The sequence below is a fragment of the Mus caroli genome, unplaced genomic scaffold (genome assembly GCF_978045245.1).
Source record: "Mus caroli unplaced genomic scaffold, Mus_caroli_1 scaffold_2, whole genome shotgun sequence".
In the NCBI taxonomy this organism is placed as follows: Eukaryota; Metazoa; Chordata; class Mammalia; order Rodentia; family Muridae; genus Mus; species Mus caroli.
In genome coordinates, this window is record NW_028227257.1 from 85955567 (window position 1) to 85963692 (window position 8126).

An 8126-nucleotide genomic window follows, 5' to 3' on the forward strand; every position below is an offset into this window, starting at 1 on the left:
AAAAAAAAAAAAATCAGTAAATAATTAAAGATTATTTTTGCTTTCAGTGTATTAAATCATGATTACGAAGGTTAAAAATATGACCTTTTCACACCTTTGATTTATAACTATTTTCTTTGTGTCTTAATTTATTATCGATTTTTGTAAACATTCCACAAATATATTGCATACCTCATTAAGTGTGTGCATTATTCATATGTTTAAATTGGGTGTCAATAAATGACTATGTTCTTGAGAAGACTTTATTGAACATACCTGTGTATTTCTGAAAGACAGAGTCTGAGTTCTTCCAATATAACTTTGTTTAACAAATCTCCCTGAAGTGTGTTAACATTTCTTTATTGTATTGTTAAGGCTCTGGCTGGAAGCCTTATAAATCATGTATTTTCCTCATGACACAGAGTGTCCCTCACACTCATGCCAGGTTCCTCTGCTCTGTCCTCCAAAGTATCTACATTTTTCCTGGTTTGCATTTATACTGTTTTTGTACATGGAGGGAAACATCTTCCACTCATTCTGGGTTTTGTTTTGTTTTGTTTTGCTTTTGTTTTTCACTCATTCTGGTAGACCAGTAGTTTTGTCTCCATTTACCTGAGGACACAAGACACACTTTTCCTTCTAAACTGTGCTGCCCTTGAATCTCTTTGAGTGGACTTCTCACTCTTCTGTCCCAGTTGTCATTGATCTGCTTCATAGATACAGTGATACTGTGCCTGTGATCTGCCTGACCTTGCCATCTCTCACGTGGACATGCTGATGTGTGGAATTTGTTGTTGTTGCTGCTGCTGTTGCGGCTGCTGCTGCTGCTGGTGGTGGTGTTTTATATAATTGGTATTCAATGTTATTGGAAAAAACATACCAGGTAGCACTCCAGGAAAAGAAAAATTGGTATTCTATAGGAAGCATCTCTGCTCTTCAAGTAATAACTAAACAGGATAATTTTGGCTATTCCTTAACATCTCGGTTGTCATAGACACCCAGAATGCATGTGCGCGCGCGCTCGCGCGCGCGCACACACACACACACACACAGCATGGAAAGGTAGAGAGAAATTTCTTTTCAGAGTTCTCAGATATCTCTGTGCCAAGCTCTTCCCAGTATCCCTATTTTATAATCCCTACCTCCAGAGTCTCATTCACTGATATGCAGACCTTCATCTAGCCCCCAATATACAAAGCTCTTTACCAGTTCTTTCCAGTAAGATGCCACAATCTCAAGGCTTTGTTTCTACTTACCAACCTGCTGGTCCATCATAGTTCTTTCCAAAGTTAAGGGTAGTTATATTAGAATTAATTGGTTCATACTGCCATCTTTCCAGACTTTCTTGCCAAACCTTGCATCCTAGTATGGATGCTATTTCCTCCATTCATTAAAACAAGTTGTACTGAAAACTAAGAGCTTTGGAGTCAGACATCTTTGATTAAACTTTCCACTTAATAATTCCACCTTTGGCACCATCTGAAGGTGTGGCCTTGTTGGAATAGGTGTGACCTGGTTGGAATGGGTGTGTCACTGTGAGTGTGGGTATAAAATCCTCACCCTAGTTGCCTGGAAGTCAGTCTTCCACTAGCAGCCTTTGGATGAAGACATAGAACTCTCAGCTCTTCCTGTGCCATGCCTGCCGGGATACTGCCATGCTCTCACCTTGATGATAATGGACGGAACTTCTGACTGAACCTGTAAGCCAGCCCCAATTAAATGTTGTTTTTATAAGACTAAAAAAAATAATAATAATTCCACCTTTGTGTATGCTAGATATTTCTTTGACCAGAGGTTTTTCATTTATGAAATGATGGTAGTTGTGGAAAGCAATTGTATATTTATATTTAATTGTTATTCAACTGTATATATTATATTTATATTGAAGTTGAAACTGTATATTTAAAGCTATTTTCCCAATGCACAGGACCTTTAGCTTTGCACAAACATTAGTCATTTTCCTCTGTAATTTTATTTTCAAGAAGTGAAGGTTGACCAGTTGGCAGCCTTCTTACTTTATGATTTCATTAACTGTCTATCTCAATCACCATTGGTTACAACTGTTCTTGCTCAATCCATCATCTTGAAGTATCTAGGTTAACAGTCAATATTCTAGCCCTCTTTGGGACTCGGGGGCGGGTGGGGGTGCCACTATGCATTATGAGCCATCAAAGATGCATGTTAAAACTGGGGAAGTTTCATCACTGACCTCAGTGAAATGAAAAAGCCAAACTGGACAGGAGTGTGCAGAAATCAGCTCTGGCAACAAAGCTGAAGGCATTAAGAACATAATTACCCTTTTAAAGGTTATCACGTAATTGAATCTCTAATTTTACTTGAATGTAGATTAATTCACTCCACTGAGGTCTCCAAGAAAAAGTGCTATCCCCAGAGCTCTACAGGAGAGGCCAAAAGAAATTTTAATTGCAACAAATTACATGAAGAGATTCTACCTTATGAAAGAGGGAAATTTATGGCATAATTTTTTATATAATTAAAGTAAAAGACATTAAAGGCCTCTTAATAAAGGCTCTAAAATCCATGCTTTGAAGAAGGATTCCAATGTCCGCAGTTTTAGAATATTCATTCTACCGCTATGTTAAGATCACATATATGTTAATTGGCATGATTATGACAATCATCTCATAGTGCAGTAAAATATCCCATTGTACATACTAAATACATATTTTATTATTTATCAACTGTACCTTAACAAAGCAGAAGACAAAAATGAAGGTAACTATTGATACTCAGGAGTGTGCTACATTAGCTTTAGAGAAATAAGCTGACTGGGAACAGCTAGCCTCTGAAGGTTACATACCGAGTTACTCCACTTGAAACCAAACATGAATTCAAAGAATGGTACACAAGGAAACAGAGTGGGTGGAGTTTAGAGAAAAGTGGGTGTGACTATGGGAGGGCAGCAGGCAGGCTCCTTATGATGATGAGATGTCTACAGCCTATTTATTGATATTACCATATTATCTTAATTTCCTGTTTTTATATTATTACTTTACTACCTGCTGTTGCTACTGGATATAAGATGCTCAGGACTTCTAGAGCTTCTCTGTACTTTTTCTTTACAATTACATATGAACCTACAATTACTTCAAATTTAAAAAGCACAGAGGCTGAAGAGATAGCTCAGCAGTCAGGAGCATGAACTGAGAGTTCAGAAAACCTGTGTTTAGTTCCAAGCACCCACACTGAGTGACTCAGAACCCGTGGTAACTCCAGTTCCAGGGGACCCCATGCATCTGGCCTCCTCAGACAGCTGCACTCATAGGTACAACAGGCAGACAGTCACGTACACATTCCCATGACTTAAAAGAATTCTTTTTAAATGAAAGGTATAGCTCTTAAAACTGCCATCTCATTTTGTGTGACGTTTCCTGGGAATGCATGTGTATTCACTCCAAATAGGGCACAGGTGACAGACCAAAGATTCCACACAAGTCAAACTCCAATGGGTTTTACTGGCATTACTTCCAGGAGCATAGGTGAAGGGTTACTTCCAGGAAGTATGGATAATTGTGGGAAGCTATACCACCAAAAACATCCCTTTCCCCACAGCAATGGTTAGCCACCTGTATGTCCTCAGGGGCTGACTCCTGCAAGGTCTGGTAAGCCACCTCTTGCCTAGTGAGCCCAAGCTTGTGAGGATTTTAGAGGATCATCATAGCTGCTCTGAACTCTGTAAGGCAACCTTCCTGTTATGCCTGCTATGCTGTGACAGAGTTCCACGGCACTCCATCCTTTCCTCTGGCTTTTAAAGTCCTAGTAGCTCCTTTTCTGTAATGTTCCATAATTCTTGGAGAGGGGGCTAGAGCTCCCTGGTTATTTTATTCCATTTATGACTGAGCATTTGGGCCACTGTGCCTCAGCAGCAATCATGTACTCTCGGCACTTTGCATCGTTATGAGTCTCCACAGTAACCACTTTCCAACGCAAAGAACCTTTTATGATCAAGGCTAAGAGCAACAATAATCAATACCTTGTAGGGAGAGAGCCCTCCCCTGCTACTGTCATTTTATTTAATAACCTACAACTTCTGAGGGAACACTTTAACCCCCTTATAAGCTACCCTCAGTCAAAGTTATTAATCATTTGTTTTGTGTTTGTTTATGTGTGTGAGTTAGAGGGGTGGAGTATGCTTGGAGGTCAGAGAGCAACTTGTGGAAGTTAGATCTCTCTTTCTAGATATATTTCCAGGGCACAAACTCAGGTTACCAGGTTGACAACAAACACCTTCACCTGCTGATCCAGCTCACTGGTCCTGCTGACCATCATTTTCACATTTACAGGCACAGGCGGCTGTAGGGCTTTCCTGAACCACAATTGGGTGTCATCTGTACTCTATCAAACCCTAAAATGCATGAGAATTTCCCAGCTGTTTTCTGCAACCTGTGTGTAATGGACTTCCCTGCCTCACCCTGTTAGTGTGCTTTCAAGCTTTCTAAATACTTCTCTAAATCAACAAAAGACAGAGAGGTAACACTGTGCCATCTATATAATGAAACATCTTTACAAAGGCCAGAAAGTGAGTGGGGTCTCCCAGCACTACCCATTTCAGGCAAGTACCAATTGGTTTTAGGATTCAGCAGCTAAAGGGATGGCAAATAAATGCATGCATGCATATATACATACATACATACATACATACATACATACATACATACATTCATACGTTTTAGTCTGTCCATAAGAACAAATAAAGCAAGAAAAGGGCCTTTACCTATATCAGTTGTCTGCTAAAAGGGGGAACATTAAATGCCATGTCATAGACATGGGTACTACTTGATTTATCTCTGTAACACATGGTTATTTTCCACAAGTCGTTGGGCTTCTTTATTGGTCATACCAGGTTGTTGAAAGGGCTTTGATCTAAGCAGATAATTTCTACCTTTTAGAATTCTTTGATGGTTTCTGTAATGTTATCTTGCCTTGGATACCAAATATGTTTGTTATTTACTATCCTCAGAGTTAGCAACTTTGCAAGCTCCACTTTACCAACCCACACATGATTGGCTCTAAAGCTTCTGCTCCCAGAAGAAACTCTCCACATATGCCTGGTATAGCCCAGCAGCAATCCACCACCAGTATATTTTCTGGCAAAAAAGAAATTTATCGGTAACAGGAATGGCAGGGCCACCTCAATGTAAACGGTAAGGAGCCACACAGCCACAAAAGCATCTCCTGCAGAAGGACCTAATGGAGGACTGCCTGAGAGACCAAGGATTGTGGGCAAAGACAATGCCAGTCAATCAGGAGCTGCTGTTTAGTAGAGATGCTTTCTTGGGACCCATGAGGCGTGAGTGGAGGATATTAAAGGAGCTTGCAGCAGTGTTCAGATGAGCTTGCTGTGTCATTCCTCACCTGCTCCTGGAGTCTGTGTTATTGACTCTGTGCCACCTCACCTCCAACCCCCAAGGACAGGTAGGGTCCGGCAGTGAGTAGTTTGGGGCACAGGCAATAGGTATCCAATAAATTCTCAGGTGATGAGAGTTACCCACCTTTAAAGACAAGCTTAGCCATTTTCATCTGCCCTGTTCTGTCCCATATCCATCCACTGCTACTCATTGCCCCTGGTGCTTTGTGAGATTGCTATGAACTAAGGAATACTCAACTTCCAGATCCACTAAGGCCAAGTCTGTTGTACACTGATAGGGAACCAATAAAGCCACACTCAGGATGGGACCTCTGGCTGCCTTGTATGATCTTTGTTTACAAGCAATCTTGGCCACTCCTTTAGAGAAGCAGCTCTTTCCTACCCTCAGCAGATTTCCTTCCATGGTAAAAGAGAACAGTGTGGACCACCTGTGTGCCCCTCTTTTCCACTCCTTCCATCCTTCTGATGAACTGTTGTTCAGCCTTTAAAAGCCTCTAGAGGCTCAGAAGCTGGGTACAGGTCTTGCCTATGAGCAACCCTGATTAACTCCTTCATCTGCTGTACCTCTTCCTCACCCCTCACTGCTTTAGCACCTCAAACTCAATTCCCATACCAGTCTAGACCTTTCAGGTCCTCAAGAGTGGCTCCTGCTTTGTAAGTATTATGAGCTGCTTAGGGACACCTCAAAGCAGCCAAGCTTGAAGTCCAAGCTAAATTAACTTCTTTCTCGGTGCTAAATTAACTTCTTTCTCAATGCTCCTTTGAAAGCAGGGCAATATAGTCAGAAGAACTGGGTATCAAACACTACCTGCCACAGGTCAAATTTCCCCATGAACACCTATCCTTTCTGTTGCTGTCTTGTGTGGTCTTTGTTCCTCTAGTCCCTGCTAAGGGAACCTCAGCTGGAGATAACCAAATCTCACTAGTGACTCTTATGAGTCATTCAATCAGGGATGGATTTTTATGGTATTGCCTGAGATTACTTAGCCTTTGTCTCAGGAAGGAAGAAGTTGTTATGATACCCAGTCTCTCGGCGTCCACAGCAGACTGGTCCCACCCACCGCATGTCTCAGGACCTCATGAAGCAGGCCATGAAAGGCTCTTTTATTCCTTGTTTTAAAACCTTTCCTAATTCAAGAAGCTTAAAGTACAGTATCACCTGTTCATCCATTTTCTGTATTTGTGCCATTTTAAAGCCCCTGTCAGCATCTGATTCATGGATTTTTTTTCTCTCTTTCCTCTGTATTAAAAGCCCTGTCTGCAGAATACCTACAACTTCTTTTTTTTTTTTTTCCACTCCAGATCTTATTCTCCTCCAGGTCCACTCTCCAACTGTTCCACATCCCATAACTCCTCCCCACCCCCTGTCTCCACGGGGATGTCTTCCCCACCCCACCGGACCTCTAAACTCCCTGAGGCCTTCAGTCTCTGGAGAGTTAGGTACATCTTCTCTAACTGAACCCAGACCTGGCAATCCTCTGCTGGATATATATTGGGGGCCTCATATCAGCAGGTGTATGCTGCCTGGTTGGTGATCCAGTGTCTAAGAGATCTCAGGGGTCCAGATTAATTGAGACTCTTGGTTCTCCTACAGGGTTGCCCTCCTCTTCAACTTCTTCCAGCTTTTCCCTAATTCAGGCACAGGGGTCAGCAACTTCTGTCCATTGGTTGGGTGCAAATATCTGCATCTGAGTCTTTCACCTGCTTGTTGGTCTTCTGGAGGGCAGTCATGATAGGTCCCTTTTTGTGAGCACTCATTAACCTCAGTAATAGCATCAGGCCTTGGGACCTCCAGTTGAGCTGGATCCCACTTTGGGCCTCTCACTACACCTTCTTTCCTCAGGCTCTTCTCCATTTCCATCCCTGCAGTTCTTTCAGATAGAAACAATTATGAGTCATAGAGTTTTGACTGTGGGATAGAAACCCCATCCTCACTCGATGTCCTGTCTTTCTGCTGGAGGTAGGCCCAGCAAGTTCCATCCCCCCACTGTAGGGCATTTCATCTAGGATCCCTCCCTTTGCGCCTGAGAGTCTCTCACCTCCCAGGTCTCTGGTCCCCCTCAACCTCCTACCTCCTGAGGTTGCCTGTTTCCATTCTTTCTGCTGGCCCTCTGGGCTTCGGTCCTTTTCCTCCACTCAATACCAGATCATGTTCCCCTCTAGACCTCCCCCATCACCTCTCCCTCCCAGATCTCTTCCTCCCTTCCCCCATGTGGTTGCTTTCTTCTCCCTCCCAAGTAGGATTGAGGCATCCTCACTTGGGCCCTTCAACTTGTTGACCTTTTTAAGTTCTGTGAACTCTATCTTGGGTATTCTGTAGTGGTTTTTTTGTTTGCCTGTCTGTTTTTTGTTTTGTTTTGCTAATATCCACTTATTAGTGAATGCATACCATGCATGTCCTTTTAGGTCTGAGTTACCTCACTCAGGATGATATTTTCTGTATCGATTCTTCTGTTGTGGGACATCTGGGTTGTTTCCAGCTTCTGGCTATCACAAATAAGGCTGCTATAAACATAGTGAAACACGTGGCCCTGTGGCATGGTGGGGCATCTTTTGGGTATATTCCCAAGACTGGTATTACTGGTCTTCGGGTGGATCTATTTCCAATTTTTTAAGGAATCTGAAGATTGATTTCCAGGATGGTTGTACCAGTTTGCAATCCTACTACCAGTGGAAGAGTGTTCCTCTTTCTCCACATGCTCGCCAACATGTGTTGTCACCTGAGGTTTTGATCTTAGCCATTCTGATTGGTGTAAGG